The sequence below is a fragment of the Oncorhynchus clarkii genome, chromosome 20, assembly GCF_045791955.1.
Source record: "Oncorhynchus clarkii lewisi isolate Uvic-CL-2024 chromosome 20, UVic_Ocla_1.0, whole genome shotgun sequence".
NCBI lineage: Eukaryota > Metazoa > Chordata > Actinopteri > Salmoniformes > Salmonidae > Oncorhynchus > Oncorhynchus clarkii.
This window is the reverse complement of record NC_092166.1, coordinates 30008363-30026499: the sequence shown is the minus strand read 5'-3', so window position 1 is coordinate 30026499 and position 18137 is coordinate 30008363.

The window sequence follows — 18137 nt, the reverse complement described above, 5'->3', positions numbered from 1 at the left end:
TGAGATGCGGTGGATTCAGCCCCTGTCTTAGAATGCTGAGGTAGTTCTAGAACACAGAGGTGCGCCCATGGAGGCTCCATTCAGACAAACAACATGATGATGTTGATGAACACCATGTCATCGATAGAGGCGAAAGAGGAGACCATTACAGAGTGGGCTGATTGTAGCCAAGGAGGGACTTCAAGTGATTTCCAGAAAGGTGTTTCAAGGTATTGGTTTCCTGACACAAGAAAAGAGAACTAGGTTTTATACGGGCTATATAAACTGTGCTGTTAACAAGCACCATATTGGTGAATTATCTGTGTACTCTGTGTGGTCACCTTCATGTAGAGCAGAACAGCACTGTCTAAACCTTTGGGACACCATACAATCTATGATGAACATGTCATATTTTTCTATTCCCACCTGATAGGCCAGCAGCAAAGTAAAAAATTGGCTATATTGTAAAAATGTATGAAAACAAAATGCATATTTTTGATCTTAATTCAAGGTTACGGTTAGGCATAAGGTTAGCAGCATGGTTCAAGTTAGGGTTAGGTTTAAAATCAGATTTGAGGAAGATAAATTGGAGGGGTTTACGACTTTGCCGCTTGCCCAGATAGTGACAACAATATTTTTGTGGTACTCTCTGCTATCCACCCTCATGGTGTTATTTTTTAAATAAAATGCAGATGAGTTTATATATCTACAAAAAACAGCATTTCTGAGCTATGTTCTCAACTTTGTATTACCATAACCAGGTTTCCATCCAACATTTTTACTTGCTTAAAGTTCATGTCTAATATAAAAATGTAATGAAAGGCCTGATGGAAACAGCAAATTTGCCGGTAAACTTTCCAAATGTCGACAAAACAAAATACTTTAGACAATGTGCAAACTTTTTGTGTTGATAAAATTAATCATGCAAAAAAATGGCAGTGGAAATTTATCTTGGAGTCACGCGATGACTTGTTGTGTGGTCCTCCCAATACGACTTGGAAAAGAATGCCATTTATTAGGCTACAGATTAAATCAATTATGATGAACTTCCCAGGGGGGTGAAATTGCACTGTGATGAGCTTGATGGACCTTTCCAATAAATATCAAGATACTTATTCTGGTGACATGATGATCGATGCTTGGCTACAGTTTGACAAATAAGAATAATCTCGCTATTGTGTCCATGATAATCTCATCATGTGGGCTATACCCACATTGTATCTCTAGCTGTTGGCTAGAGCACACGTGCCAATACCAAAGTGGGCACATTCGCTATATAACGCAAAATTTTTTGTGACAAAACGATCAGTAGAGTTGAAAATGTGATGGAAACCCATTTAACTTGTGTGGGAATTCAACCACGAAAGTATGCTTTCTGTGCACTACGTCATCACGTACAGACTTTTATCTGCAACAAGTCAATTAGATGGAATATCTGGTGGGAAAATGTGCATATTTTATTTATGCAGATTTTAGAATATTCGCATGAAAATCTGTAGTCAATTGGATGGAAACCTAGCTATTGATACACTCAAAAGCACATGTTCCACTCAACATTTGTGGTATTTAAGTGGTAACTAACTTTTCGACTGAGTGAATGGGATTTTTTTATGTTAAATATAGATCTAGTGTTAACCTGTTACTAATGTTGGGGTTAGAATGCAATTGTACCTAAGTGAATGTTGTTTTTACATTTCATGTATTCTCAAATCCTCTGGCTTTTTTTTATCTGTGGTATTAATTGGGATTATTCTGATCTCAAAAAGCACATGAGCACAAGTCAACCAAACAACAGGTTTGAAATTAAGAATATATCCCTATACAATGTACTCTAAATGTCTCATCGGAACTTTTCCGCAAGAGGTTTGGCCACAGTACGGTCGATGATAAACACAAACGTTTAGCCCAAAGACAAATAACTTTCAGAGTAGTTCGGTCTAAAGTGAGTTTGAAAGTTCAGCACTTGTGTCTAGTTGAAGAGTATGAAGCTTATTCTCCTCGTTTTTATCAGTGTTAGTAACGTTTACCGAAACACGGTGTGTATATCACCACGTGGCCCGGTGCAGACAAACCCATGCTATTTAGTGTTTGAGAATGAACGTTTGTGAAAGGGAATTGCCCACTAGAATAATTCTTTTTTTTGTTTGTTGTTATGCCCAATGCACGTATGCTATGTTATCTGTAAGCTGTTACTTATTGTAACCAGAAATGCTCCTCAGTGTATCATTTGTATGTCATGAACAGCAATTTGATGGCAAGTGGCAACCCAGCTGCAGTTGCTGTAAAACATTGACCAAAAACTGTGTATCTGATTCTGATTCTGATTCCGGGCTTATTCTTTCTCCTCCAACCTTAGAAATAGCAGCATCACTGAAACTATCAAGACTTTTCCCTTTGTATGCTGCTAATTATTAACATGTATGTAGGTGCAGTGCCTTCAGAAAGTATTCATACCTCTTGACTTATTCCACATTTTGTTGTGTTACAGCTTGAATTATAAATATATATATTTTTCTCACCCATCTACACACAATACCCAATAATCACAAAGTGAAGATATGTTTTAAATGTAGCGAATTTATTGAAAATGAAATACAGAAATTTCTAATTTACATAAGTATTCACACCCCTGAGTCAATACATGTTAGAATCACCTTTGGCAGTGATTACAGCTGTGAGTCTTTCTGGGTAAGTGTCTAAGAGCTTTGCACGCCTGGATTGTACAATATTTGCCCATTATTTTTTTGAACAATCTTCAAGCTCTGTCAAATTGAATGTTGATCATTGCTAGAAACAAATATTTTTGTAAATCGGCCACTGAGGAACATTCACTGTCTTCTTGGTAAGCATCTCCAATGTAAATTTGGCCTTGTGCTTTAGGTTATTGTCCTACTAAAAGGTGAATTAATCTCCCAGTGTCTGTTGGAAAGCAGACTGAATCAAAGGCGAGTTCAACATGGCTTCTGTTTGCAGGGAACATGTTGCCAGAGTAACAATTTCAGTTGAACGGTTTTAATGAACATTCAAAAATGTTATGGTGAAATATCAAACAGCTACTTTTTGTAAGGATTACTGTGGCTTTTTAGCGACAATATTCAACCTGAAAACGACTTAGCTATTCCTACTAAATATAGTAGAAAGTATACATGGCCTCTTCATTATTTTAGGGGTATTTTAGACCTGAAACAGACACTTATGTTCGCAGGCACACTATCTTCTCAGGCTGTTAGCTAACGTTAACAAACGGAATATGTTAGCTAACATTAGCCAACATTTGCAAACTATTTCCCTTGTTTAATACACCACAGCTTTTCCTCTAGGAAAACCACTATGCTTGAAAATATGCAGAGTAGTACTCAGTAATGTGTTGTGTTGGATTTGCCCCAAACATAACACTTTGTATTCAGTACAAAAAGTTAACTGCTTTGCCCCATTTCTTGCAGTATTACTTTAGTGCCTTGTTGCAAACAGGATGCATGTTTCGGAATATTTTTATTCCTGTACAGGCTTCCTTCTTTTCACTCTGTCAATTAGGTAAGCATTGTGGAGTAACTACAATGTTGTTGATCAATGCTCAGTTTTCCACTATCACAGCCATTAAACTCTGTAACTGTTTTAAAGTCACCATTGGCCTCATGGTGAAATCCCAGAGTGGTTTCTTTCCTCTCCAGCAACTGAGTTAGGAAGGACGCCTGTATCTTTGTAGTGACTGGAGGTATTGATACACCATCCAAAGTGTACTTCACCAAGGGGTTGGATACTCATTGGCTCTAGACATTTCAGCTCTTCACTTTTTATGAATTGGTCCAAAAAAAAAAAAACATATTCCACATTGACTTTATGTGGTATTGTGTGTGACAAATAAAACCTCAATTTAATCAATTTTAAATTTAGGCTGTAACACAACAAAATGTGGAAAAAGTAAATCGGTGAGAATACTTTCATAAGGAACTGTATGTTTATGTATGTTATTATTCTTTCTGTGAAAGAAAGTGTTTAGACTTAGTTCGAACAACAATGTGAAGTTTTCTACTAATTCATTTTGCAAATAGACAGCATAGACATGTATGTACATTAACCAAATAGACATATTTTGATAAGTATTGTTTGCTATTCTTTGTTTTGGTTGGGGAATCATGCATTTACTGGTCCAACTGTGGATTCACAATTATGTAGAGCATTTGCTTAGATGAACTACTCATTGCTTGGACAAATCTGACACCTGTTTCACAGGTCTACTGTACATCAGTACACCTATATTATGTGAGATCAAATGCAAAACAATATGCATACCTTCTGCAGAACAAAAATTACACTACTGAACCTTGAATCAAGAGTTATGAAGACCATAAGGAGCAAAGAACTCCAGCAATAGTGTTGCTGGTTCCAGAAGCTCCTGAGAAATAGTAAAGGTTGATGGTTAATGAAATAGTCAACTATATATTTTCTGTCTCAGGCATGTGTAGCTCTCACCATGTCCATCTTCCATAGACTTAGACATTCCTCATACATTGACTGCTGTAATCCTGTTGAAATGAAAGGCCAGCCCCAGAATGACCCTATCACGGGTTCACATGATATGACTTTTTGACTATGATAAACTACTGAGCAACCATTGTTGATACCAGGTGTGCTTTTCTGCATTTATATTTCATTTAATGTTTTGTCCGTCCGTCCGTCTGTCTGTCTGTCTAAACAATTTGCTTATAAACGTTTTCTTATGGTCTTTAAATCCAAAGTTTTGTACAAATTAGTTTTTGTGTTTTTATGGATTTCTAAAGTCTGATGTTTTTATGATTATTTATTTTACCGTAAATGTATATATTAGTAAGTAAGAGTATATATTTGCAGATAAAATCACTTTTTTCGAGACAGTGTCGTTGCTTGTAGCACTGTAGCAGTTTTACCTCAATGTCTGTTTTAAAACTGATTGTACACAGGATACTGTTTGTCCTATTGTCTGTACTAGATTGATAGATGTTAACTTTATAATAACATAATAAAACAACATAAAAACTACAAACATGGAGTCCCTTTAAATTCATTTCTTTCTATATAGGCCTAGTCTCATAGGATACACATTTCCATGCAGAATGATTGGTAACAGTGTGGGTGGGGTACTTCCATGTCACCATCCTCTTTCCATCAACCACAAACGTGTTTACAGTGAACAAAAAAAATATATATGTAGCGTGTTGGTCTCATGCTTTATGAGCTGAAATAAAAGATCCCAGAAATGTTCCATATGCACAAATTCTCTCAAATGTTGTGTACAAATTTGTTTACATCCCTGTTAGTGAGCATTTCTTCCTTGCCAAGATAATCCATCCACCTAACAGCTGTGGCATATCAAGAAGCTGAATAAACAGCATGATCATTACACAGGTGCACCTTGTGCTGGGGACAATAAAAGATGTGTAGTTTTGTAAACACAAGACATTGCCACAGATGTCTTAAGTTGAGGGAGCGTGCAATTGGCAAACTGACTGCAAGAATGTCCACCAGAGCTGTTGCCAAATAATTTAATGTTCATTTCTCTACCATAAGCCTCCTCCAACATTGTTTTAGAGAATTTGGCAGTATGTCCAACCGACTTCTCAACCACTGACCACGTGTAACCATCCACATTCGGCTTCTTCACTTGCGGGATTCTCTGAGACCAGACACCCAGACAGCTGTTGAATCTGTGGGTTTGCACAACCAACGATTGTCTGCACAACCAAATATTGTCTTGCACAAACTGTCAGAAACCGTCTCAGGGAAGCTCATCTGCATGCTCGTCATCCTCACTAGATCTTGACCTGACCGTAGTTCAACATCGTAACCGACTTCAGTGGGCAAATGCTCACATTCGATGGCCACTGGCATGCGGTAGAAGTGTGCTCTACATGGATGAGTCCCGGTTTCATCTGTACAGGGCAGATAGCAGACAGCACGACACATCCTCTTTTCATAGAGTTGATCAGGCTGTTTGTTGATTGTGGCCTGTGGAATATTGTCCCACTCCTCTTCCATGGCGTCGTGTGAGCGACGATTTACTGATGTCAACGTTGTGAACAGAGTTCCCCATGGTGGGGTTGGGGTTATGGTATAGATAGACATAAGCTATGGACAATGAACACAATTGCATTTTACCGATGGCAATTTGAATGCACAGAGATACCGTGACGAGATCCTGAGGCCCATTGTCGTGTCATTGTTCTACCACCGTCACCTCATGTTTCAGCATGATAATGCATGGCCCCATGTCATAAGGATCTGTACACAATTCCTGGAAGCTAAAAATGTATCCGCATACTCACCAGACATGTCACCTAGTGACCATGTGTGGGATGCTCTGGATAGCTGTGTACGACAACGTGTTCCAATTCCCGTCAATATCCAGCAACTTCGCACAGCCATTGAAGAAGAGCGGGACAACGTTCCACAGGCCACAATCAACAAACAGCCTGATCAACTCTATAAAAAGAAGATGTGTCATGCTGCATGAGGCAAATGGTGGTTTCTGATCAGGTTTTCTGATCCACGCCCCTACCTTTTTTTTAAAGGTATCTTTGTCCAACAGATGCGTATCTGTATTCCCAGTCGTGAAATCCATAGATTAGGGCATACTGAATTTATTTCAATTGCCTGATTTCCTTACATGAACTGTAACTCCGTAAAATCTTTAAAATTGTTGCATGCTGCGTTTATATTTTGGCTCTGTGTATTTCTAGAGATGATATAGTCCTCACTGTAGATATAGGTAAGAACAGTGAAGGCAGGTAAGAACAGTGGAGGCAGTCCTGTCACCACCCCATTCCTAAAAATGACGTTGACTCATGTAGAGGTGAAATCATGCTTGACTGATGACAACTATAAAAACAGAGAAAATATGTCACGCGGGACTAGGTGGATGAGGGAGGAGTCAGGCGCAGAGAGCAGAGAGTTCCACAGGGAAAAGTGCACCTTAATACGGCACAAAAACAACAAGCCCACAACACAGGGTGCGGACAATAATATGAACCACCCAAAGACACAGGGTGCTCAGGTCCAGAATACGAACACCTCTACCTAACACACACACGTAACACAAATTCAATCCCGCACAAAACAAGGGCGGTTACACATACTTTAAATAAGGAAGCCCATCAAGCACATACAACAGGACACAGGTGAAACGAATAAGACAAAACAAACAGACAATGAAAAAGGGATTGGTGGCGGCTAGTAGGCCGGTGACGACGACCACCGAGCACCGCCGGAACAGGCAGGGGAGCCCACTTCAGCGGAAGTCGTGACAAAATAAACAGACAAAAAGACATCTGGCCGTTAAAAACAGATCACACTGTTTTCTTTCCTAAAATCTTACCATGTGGAGGATGGATGCATCTGGCATTACAAAAACAACCAGACAGGTCTCCAGAATACTGTTTTTTTTCATTCACTATATTGCAGCATTGAGCATAGAGATACAGAAAAAAATCCAAAACTTTGGAGAGAGGAGAAGATTGATCAATTTTGATTAAACAAAAACAAAAATTGACGGAGCTGAAGACATCTATATCAGTTCTCTAATACTGGACTACTAAAGGCCCAGTGCACTACTTTTGTAAAACAAAATGTTAACCAAATGTATTTGAGTGTTTACCAGCATCTGTAACTTGAGTCTGATAATTATCAGACTCAACAAGAAAAGTGAATCTAATAATACTTGTGGAATATAAAAATACTTGCTTGATATATGTTTTCCAGTTTCTTTAAATACTTTGCAAATGCAACTTATTTCTATGTGAAAACTGAAATGGTCTATTTACTTATTTTCCATAGACGCTCTTATCCAGAGTAATTTACAGTGAGTGCATACATTTCCTTACTGGTTCCTTCTGGGATTTGAACCCACAACCCTAGCATTGCAAAAGCCATGCTCTATAACCTTATCCAAGTCATCGCAAACCACTTGGTGTCTCAAAGCACTCAATTACTGTATTGGTCATTGTTTTTCTTCATGGTGATGGTAAGTCTACAGGTACAAACCTAGATGACCAAACTATGAACAATAATGTACATTTGCATTGTGGTTTGTAAGGATGGTCAATTCATTCTGCACAAAAACTGGTTGTTGACCATGTTATCTGATCGAGACGTTGATGTGGATGTTTTGTGTCTTTGCCCATAACTTTGCACCTTTTGACTCCAAATGTTTGAAGAGGATAGTCTCCTTCAAATGTTGCTCTTTGGTCGCGTTGACAACCAAGCACAATTCAATATCACGTTTGAAATGCAGTAAATAGCCTATTAACTTGACAACAAGTTAACAAATGATATGTTGGATTCACATCTCCAACTCAACTAAACATTTAAGTTAAAGAGTGGGATTAAGCCGGTGGCACAGATAGAGCTATCCAAGCCGTGTGTATATACACATCTCCTTGAACTACTGCAGTGGGCTAAATGAGAGTCACACAGAGTGTTTCTTGGTAGTCTTTACTTTGAAACACGAGTATACAACCCACGCACATGGTTATGGGCTCAAAAAAAAGAAGACACCTGTACCGTGTCAGATATAGAGTTGAAATTAATTCAATCTTGACTTTGCATCCCAAAATTACACTTCATATACATCACAGAATACTGAAATATAGCAAAACCGTTTGACATAGAAACACCGGATTTTCAGCGTATTATTTTTTTGGCGGGGGTTAATTATGAAATTATGAAAAATATTAATAACATTCCAACCATGAGGCCACTAGAGGGCGATTTGGTCATTTGACTGCATGGAATTGCTACATTTTGATATTTGGTTGCGTTTCAACCAAACACAGTTTGGTTAAGGCTACAAACTGAAGTAAGAGTATTTATTCAACTTTAAAATGAGCAACATATCCATGGCACATTTGGGGGCTACTGTAACTATAATGTCATCTTATGTAATCATTGAAATTATGCATGTTCAAGATCGCAGGTCTGTGGGGTTCTTCACAATTGCTTTAATAAAATCTGCCCAGAATCTTGAACAGCATTAATCACGTGCACCATGTACTCAACTGCAATTCAGGTAATTTGGTTGTTATTAGATGTGTACATTCAGTTGTTGTATACATGAACAAAATATATGTCATTGTATTCCCATTTGAACTGTGTTGTGCTTTTAAGTATTTAAAGTGCAGTGATACACAATTAGGTGACAACTAAACCTAAATAAGCCGTTGTTGGTAATCAGGCCTACCACTGTCGTGTCGTCAGCATGATTGAGTTGGAGTCGTGCGTGGCCACGCAGTCATGGGTGAACAGGGAATACAAAAGGGGGCTAAGAACACACCCCTGGGGGGCCCCCATGTTGAGGATCAGCGTGGAGGAGGTGTTGTTGCCTACGGTCACCACCTGGGGTCGGCCCGTCAGGATATCTAGGACCCAGTTGCTAACCCAGTTTTTTTGCATGGGCTGCATCTTAATCCACTGCATCCACCGAGGTCGGCCTTCCCGATCTGCGGTGGAAGGTGGCAGAGCGACAGCGGTGTTTGTCAGACCGGGAGACATCCTGAAAATCTGCCTTCTCACGAAAACGTCTGTAGTGACCGAACGGTTTGGACTAGAAACTATTCTCTAAAGCTAAGACTCTCACAAAAGTGTTATCTATTTGGCTCTTCGATACCCACAAGCATCACAGGACTCACCTCAAGGTAACCCGGCAACAGCCGGTAAAAAATGTATGAAAAATAATAGGATTTTTTGGGACAAGGGTTACGCATGAAAAAAACAAAAACATCCTGATGCTTTCCAATATCTGTCAGATACATTTCAGACACCTGAAACCATACTTCCTTTTGATAAATATTTTGACTATCTGTTTTGGCGTGTATGAATGTGTTATTCAATGTGTTTCTATGGGCTAAGAGCAGTAAGGCCAAATTCAATGTTTCATCAAATCGTTTTTTTATATAATTTATTTTTACCTACAGGGGTCATAAAATTCAATATCAAATATCGAAAGGATCTTTGGCATGACCATCTTAAAAAAAAATGATATGTTAGCTTAGTAGACCCCTACACGTCATTTCATAAATATAATTCAATGTGATGCCGTTAAATCAATGTGGAAAACGGATTGTACAGTACATCACTGGGGCCATGCTTCCTGCCATCCAGGACCTCTATACCAGGAAGGTGAGGAGGAGAGGAAGAGGAAGGCCCTAAAAATTGCCAAAGACTCCAGCTACCCTAGTTATAGACTGTTCTCTCTGGTATCGCACGGCAAGCGGTACACGCTCACCCCCATTTTTACCCTGCTGCTACTCTCTGTTTATTATCTATGCATAGTCACTTTACCTACATGTTCATATTACCTTAATTACCTCGACTAACCTGTGCCCCCTCTCATTCACCTCTCATCTGTACCGGTTCCCGCCTAGTTACTGTTATTTTATTGTTGCTCTTTAATTATTTGTTGTTTTTCTATTTTATATATATATATATATGTGTGTGTACTTTTTTTACTTCAATTTATTTTAGTAAATACTTTCCTAGCACTTATTTTTCTTAAAACTGCATTGTAGTTAAGGGCTTTTAAGTAAGCATTTTTATTCGGCGCATGTGACAAATAACATTTGATTTTAATGTCCAAAAAGTAATCAATGTAAGGGAATTTAATATTTTTACACATACCTTTTAACCTAAAATCCAATAATATGCTGGTATGTTGTGTTGATTTCACATTTATTTCACATCAGCTGACAACTCAACCAAATGTAAATCAAAAATAGACATTGAGCTGATCATGACATCTCTGATTTAATGATTTGCAAACAGCGACAGTTTCGTTGCAAACAAGACACGCTGATTTACAGTGCCTCCAGAAAGTATTCATTCCTCTTCTTGCACATTTATTGAAGATTAAATACAGAAATATCTAATTTACATAAATATTCACACACCTGAGTCAATACATGTTAGAATCACATTTGGCAGTATATTACAGCTGTGAGTCTTTCTGGGTAAGTCTATAAGAGCTTTGCACACCTGGATTATACAATATTTGGCCATAATTTTTTTCAGAATTGTTCAAACTCTGAAAAATTGATTGTTGGTCTTTGCTAGAAACCATTTTTACTGTCTTCTTTGTAAGCAACTCCAGTTAAGATTTGGCCTTGTGTTTTAGGTTATTGTCCTGCTGAAAGGTTAATTCATCTCCCAGTGTCTGGTGGAAAGCAGACTGAACCAGGTTTTCCTCTAGGATTTTGCTTACCGTTTATTTTTTATCCTGATGTCACAACTTCTGCCGAAGTCGAAGCCTCTCCTTGTTCGGACGGTGCTCAGCGGTCGACGTCACCGGTCTTCTAGCCATCATTGATCCATTTTTCATTTTCCATTGGTTTTGTCTTGTCTTCCTACACACCTGGTTTCAATCCCATTCATTACCTGTTGTGTATTTAACCCTCTGTTTCCTCTCATGTCTTTGTCAGAGATTGTTTGTTATTTCAGTGTTGTGTTGTATTTGGTGCGCGATCGGGTCCTTGTACCCACTTTGTTTAATTTGTTACATTTAGTGTTGGAGTTATGTTTTAGTCTGTTATTAAATAACTCCATTACACTCAGTTTGATTCTCCTGCACCTGACTTCCCTGCCACCTATACACACGACTCTGACACCTGAAACTCCCCAGTCCTTAATGATTACAAGCATGCCCATAACACAATGCAGCCACCACTATGCTTCAAAATATGGAGAGTGGTTCTCAGTAATGTTTGGTGCAAATCCAACACAACACATAACGCTTTATATTCAGGCCAAAAAGTTTATTGCATTGCCTATTTTTTGTAGTATTACTTTAGTGCCTTGTTGCAAACAGGATGCATGTTTTGGAATGTGTTTTATTCTGCATACCATCCTCCTTTTCACTCTGTCAATTAGCTCAATTTTGTGGAGTAACTACAATGTTGATTCATCCTCAGTTTTCTCCTATCACAACCATTAAACTCTGTAACTGTCATCATTGGCTTCATGGTGAAATCCCTGAGAGGTTTCCTTCTTCTGCGGCACCTTAGTTAGGCAGGACGCCTATATCTTTGTAGTGGCTGGATGTATTTATACACCATCTAAAGTGTAATTCATAATTTCACCATGTTGAAAGGGATATTCAATGTCAGTTTTTTTTTACCCATCTACCAATACGTGCCCTCCTTTGCATGACACTGGAAAACCTCCGTCTTTGTGGTTGAATCTGTGTTTGAATTCACTGCTTGACTGAGGGACCTTACAGATAATTGTAGGTGTGGGGTCCAGAGATGAGGTAGTCATTCAAAAGTCATGTTAAACACTATTACTGCACACAGTGTGTCCATGCAACTTATTATGCAACTTGTTAAACACATTTTTACTCTTGAACATATTTAGGCTTGCCATAACAAGGGGGTTGAAAACGAATTACCTCAAGACATTTCAGATTTTTATTTTGACTTAATCTGTAAAAAAAATATGAAAAACATCTCACCTTGACATTATGGAGTATTGTGTGTAGGCCAGTGACAGAAAATCTCAATTGAATCCATTTTAAATTCAGGCTGTAACACAAAGAAATGTGGAAAAAGTCAAGGGGTGTGAATACTTTCTGAAGACACTATAGATTTGGAAAAATATGATAAGATGAACGTATAGGCCTATCTGCCCATTCTAAGACTGTCATTTTGGTCATTTGTGTGGTATTAAAAAAATATTCTGCTAAGGTCTCCAGACATGTAAAATGACGTAGAATTGCATTTTTCTCTGACCCGCAAATACGATTATAGATTCATCCAATGCAAAGGAGATCTTTTCGCCCCTGCTCTTGTCTGTGGTGGTCTGTGAACCCGGAACCTTCTGGCAAGCAGCCCTGCATGCTATCAAAATGGCTAATTTGCCCTTAAATGCCTACAGGAAGAATAACATAGGGCTTTGGTCCAGGGCTCCCCAACCCTGTTCCTGGAGAGCTACCCTGCTGTTGGTTTTTGCTCCAACCCCAGTTGTAACTAACCTGGTTCAGTTTATCAACCAGCTAATTATTAGAATCAGGTGCACTAGATAAGGGTTGGAGTGAAAACCTACAGGACGGTAGCTCTTCAGGAACAGGGTTGGAGAGCCGTGCTCTGGTCTCTCCTAGATGTGAGGGTAAACGGTAGGCTATGTTCTCTGATGTCCACTTTATGTTTTAATTATTAGTTGGGGTGTAGGAGAGGGTCACTTGTTATTTTTTAAAGCATTCAGGGAGGGTTTAGTGAAAGGGCGATCATGGTAAACCTTAATTTCTCATTTCTAACAACGGTAGAAAATGTCTCTCTTCCTCCTCAGCTGTATCTTACCTGGTCAAAGTGAGAACACCCCTCTCCAAGGCTTTGCACAACACTGCCTTTTGGCATGCCAACTGCCAAACTACCTGTTGACTTGTAAATGGGATAAGATGGATAAGATGCCTCACTGCATCGATGCACTGACTGGCTGGACAGACAAATGCAGCCAGCCTCAGTGGGTCCTTCACAATAACTATCTCAACGGGCAGACAAAAGTACATTGAGACTGAATGGACCTAATCCCCTGAGATGCCCTTTCATATGCCTGAAGGTCATTGTATCATCCATGGTCATCTCCTGCTGATGGGGGAGACTAGAGACAACACAAAACAAATTAATAAAGCTGAATGCTTAAAATGCCAGAGATTAAAATCCGGATGAGTTGGTACAATTAGAATCTGGGAAAAGTCCACAAGCGGAGGGACAATGCTGTCGTTATCCTTGGCTTTTCACAGGAGAGAGAGAGGGAGAGGCAGAGAGAGAGAGAGAGAGAGAGAGAGAGAGAGAGAGAGAGAGAGAAAGAGAGAGCGCTTTGGGAGGAGAGAGCACTGATCTGATCTGGGGGTAGATAGATTAGAGAGGGTGATCTGATGAATAGAGCCCACCAGTGCTCCAGCTCAGCCCCGAAGCCCCGACCGGACCCCTGATACTCTTTCATACCCACAACAATGTCACCACCAGAGGCCAGGGCTCAGTGCTATCTAACCCCATTATAAAATAATAAGATTGATACACAACCCCCCTCTGAGAGGAATGGCTACAATATAGCCAGGCAACTATGATACCTATTCCTTTCTGTTCTTATTCATGTGGATTCATTTGTCTCCTAACTCAAACTGTATAGCTGGCTGTCATTCATAAGTTCTTCATAGGCCTGGGGGTCCAGCAATACATTAATGAAGGAATGATGGCAGTTCATGAAGATTCAAGAAAGCACCGTTGTTTGTCTCGTACCATTCACTTGTGTGTGCCCCCTCAAGACGATAGCACTTTTGCAGCTAGAGACGGAGTAGATTACTTACAGTCCAGACCAGTATAGCTCAATCATTCCACACACTTTGATTCTTCCACTTTTCACATTGACTGAAAAGGACCCGAAAACCTAATGCAAAACATGAAACAACCAAACAACAGAGAGATCAGAGGACGGACAGAAACTCCCCTTCAGCAACACCGAGGGGGGAAATGGGCCCTTCCCTCCCTTCTCTTCCACCAGAGTCACCTAACTGCATTGTCACCCACGTGAGACGTACCTTGTTAGCAGATAGTTGCCAGAGGAGGATACAGCGGCTCCAGCTATGAGAGCTGGCATCCTGACTGTGAGAACTTTGACACGGCTAGACCCTCAAGTGGCAAATCCCAATAACCATATAAATGGGAGACAATGGTCCTAATTGCAATCAGTGCCCTCCACCTGATTTGATTTCCTGTTTTTGCTGTTGTCGGATACAGAGAGAGAGAGCGAGAAAAGCCAGGGATTCACAATAGAGGGAGTCCCGTCCCCATCCCATGCATTTCAATAAAGCTGTGGTATTCTGGAGGGGTAGGTAGACTGGGGCATGATATATAGTGGTTGGGGTGCTGTGGTCGTCTGACACAAAGCCTGTCCTCTACAAGTGACATGATGCGAAACACTCCCACTGTCTAAAGTCACACTTTACTTTCAACAGTCCCAGGCCTTGTCTCACTTTTCTTAAAACCTTTTGATGTCCAAACAATGTAGCATGGATTCCTTAATGTCATATTTGCATACAGATCATATTGAGATGTTGTTATTGTTGTTGTGGTTGCCCTGGGGAGGGTGGTCGATGGCTATGGCTTTTTACAATTTTGTATTTATTGTTTTGCTAACACTGTACATCAGTGGAGGCTGGTGACTTGAAAAATGGAGGAGGATGGGAGACCCAAAGTATTGGCGCGGGAACGCACGGAGAAGAAAAAGTGTTTAAAGAATCGTCAAAGACTAATTATTTTAACCTAAAGCATTTACTAAAAACATTTATTGTACAATATTATGGGGAATTGGAATGAGAGGGCTACTTACACAGCGTTGGGAAAGGATCACAGCAGAGATTGTATGAGGCATGAGTTGAGGTATTCAGGGGCTTGACTTCAGTGCAGGACAGGGGTTGAGGTGTTCATATGATTCAGTGCAGGACAGGCTCATCATAAATGGATGGTGTTGGAGAAGAGGCCAACTCTTCCACTGATACCAGAACAGGATTTGACTGGGAAGACAGAAATTCAATAGCAAAAGACACTACACAATTAGACAAAAGAGCTAAGAACGAATTAGTCCAAGCAAGGAGTAAAATCATTGGTGTGTAATAATGTGATTGTGTTTGTGATTGACTCTACATACAGGAATGAGAGAAAACTGATACGGGTGCTCACAGTGCTTGGAGAGGAAACATTCAATGTGCCAGTGGATGAGACATGAGAAGTGGCTTCAGTTCATGTCAGGAGAGAGTTGACACTGGTAGTGGAGTGGAGTGGTCATTACCTCTTAATCAGGGAACAGGAGGGGACTTGGCTGTAAATACAAATAGCAGATACATTCCATTACAGCAGCGCCATCGTAAGTTTCTCCATGAAGTTCAACTCAGACATCTCAAAATTCACAAAGTCAAACACAGAAAGCTCACCTCATCTTTGTATTGAAGTCAATAAACCCAGAGGAGGACGGAAGCTAGCTGTCCTCTGGCTACACCATCGTGCTACCTCAGACAGTGCTGTTGAAGTTACTATAGACCTTCATTGAAAAACAGTGTTTTAATCAATTATTTGGTGACATATGAGTATATTTAGTATAGTTTTATCTAAAAAGGATAAAAGTGTTTCACAATTTATTTTAAAAGAAATTTCACTGAGGAGGATGATCCTCCTCTGAGCGGCCTCCACTGCTACATACTGTATGTAATAGCTAGTATCCTAGTGTCACGGCTTTCGTCGGAAGAAGAAGAGTCATTGGACCAAAATGCAGTGAGGTACGTGTTCATCTTTATTAGCTTAACTGACTGAACACAAAATAACAAAATAATAGCCAAAACAGTTCTGCAAGGTGCAACCAACACTAAACAGAAAATAACCACCCACAACTAACAGTGGAAGAACAGGCTACCTAAGTATGGTTCTCAATCAGAGATAACGAAAGACAGCTGTCCCTGATTGAGAACCATAACCGGACAAAACATAGAAATACAAAACCTAGACATACAAACATAGAATGCCCACCCACATCACACCCTGACCAAACAAAAAATAGAAACATACAAAGCAATCTACGGTCAGGGCGTGACACCTAGTGCACTTATAATTCATAAGAGTGTCAAAGAAATGTTGATTTGATCATCTAAGAGCCTCTTCACACTTATTATACTTTTCGTAAAAATACCGTCTGCAACACATATAACTCAAATGTAAACTTGCATACTTGCTATGGCGGAAGCGCATGCCACTAGCTAACAATTTCCCCCCTTAAAGTGACGTAGTGTAAACAGTATTGTCTGGTTGAGCCAACATAAATGGTAATAGCAGAGCAAGGTTTTTTGAAACAGCTGAAATGTATTGACATTTTCCTAATACTTGAGACTTGTTTTAATGAGTTTTTACCTGAAATTGCAGTAACAGCCTGTTGCAATCTGAAATTGTCGCAGTAGCTACCAGCTGCAATGATCCACGTAAAACCATGGAAGCTCAGCCCCACCACCAAAAAACATCTTAAATGTAGATCATACAAACAGGATATGTTTTTTCATTTGTAACACTGTGTGGTGATTTCAGAGGTGGCGCCACAGGTCCTGGGTTGGTGGGGGGAATTGTTTTCCTGGGGCCCAGAGTTTTTCCTGCCTCCGGAACTTAGTTGTAGCATATGACATAGTATTAAATAAGCTGTAAAAAATATATATATATACAGTGCCTTGCGAAAGTATTCGGCCCCCTTGAACTTTGCGACCTTTTGCCACATTTCAGGCTTCAAACATAAAGATATAAAACTGTATTTTTTTGTGAAGAATCAACAACAAGTGGGACACAATCATGAAGTGGAACGACATTTATTGGATATTTCAAACTTTTTTAACAAATCAAAAACTGAAAAATTGGGCGTGCAAAATTATTCAGCCCCTTTACTTTCAGTGCAGCAAACTCTCTCCAGAAGTTCAGTGAGGATCTCTGAATGATCCAATGTTGACCTAAATGACTAATGATGATAAATACAGTCCACCTGTGTGTAATCAAGTCTCCGTATAAATGCACCTGCACTGTGATAGTCTCAGAGGTCCGTTAAAAGCGCAGAGAGCATCATGAAGAACAAGGAACACACCAGGCAGGTCCGAGATACTGTTGTGAAGAAGTTTAAAGCCGGATTTGGATACAAAAAGATTTTCCAAGCTTTAAACATCCCAAGGAGCACTGTGCAAGCGATAATATTGAAATGGAAGGAGTATCAGACCACTGCAAATCTACCAAGACCTGGCCGTCCCTCTAAACTTTCAGCTCATACAAGGAGAAGACTGATCAGAGATGCAGCCAAGAGGCCCATGATCACTCTGGATGAACTGCAGAGATCTACAGCTGAGGTGGGAGACTCTGTCCATAGGACAACAATCAGTCGTATATTGCACAAATCTGGCCTTTATGGAAGAGTGGCAAGAAGAAAGCCATTTCTAAAAGATATCCATAAAAAGTGTTGTTTAAAGTTTGCCACAAGCCACCTGGGAGACACACCAAACATGTGGAAGAAGGTGCTCTGGTCAGATGAAACCAAAATTGAACTTTTTGGCAACAATGCAAAACGTTATGTTTGGCGTAAAAGCAACACAGCTCATCACCCTGAACACACCATCCCCACTG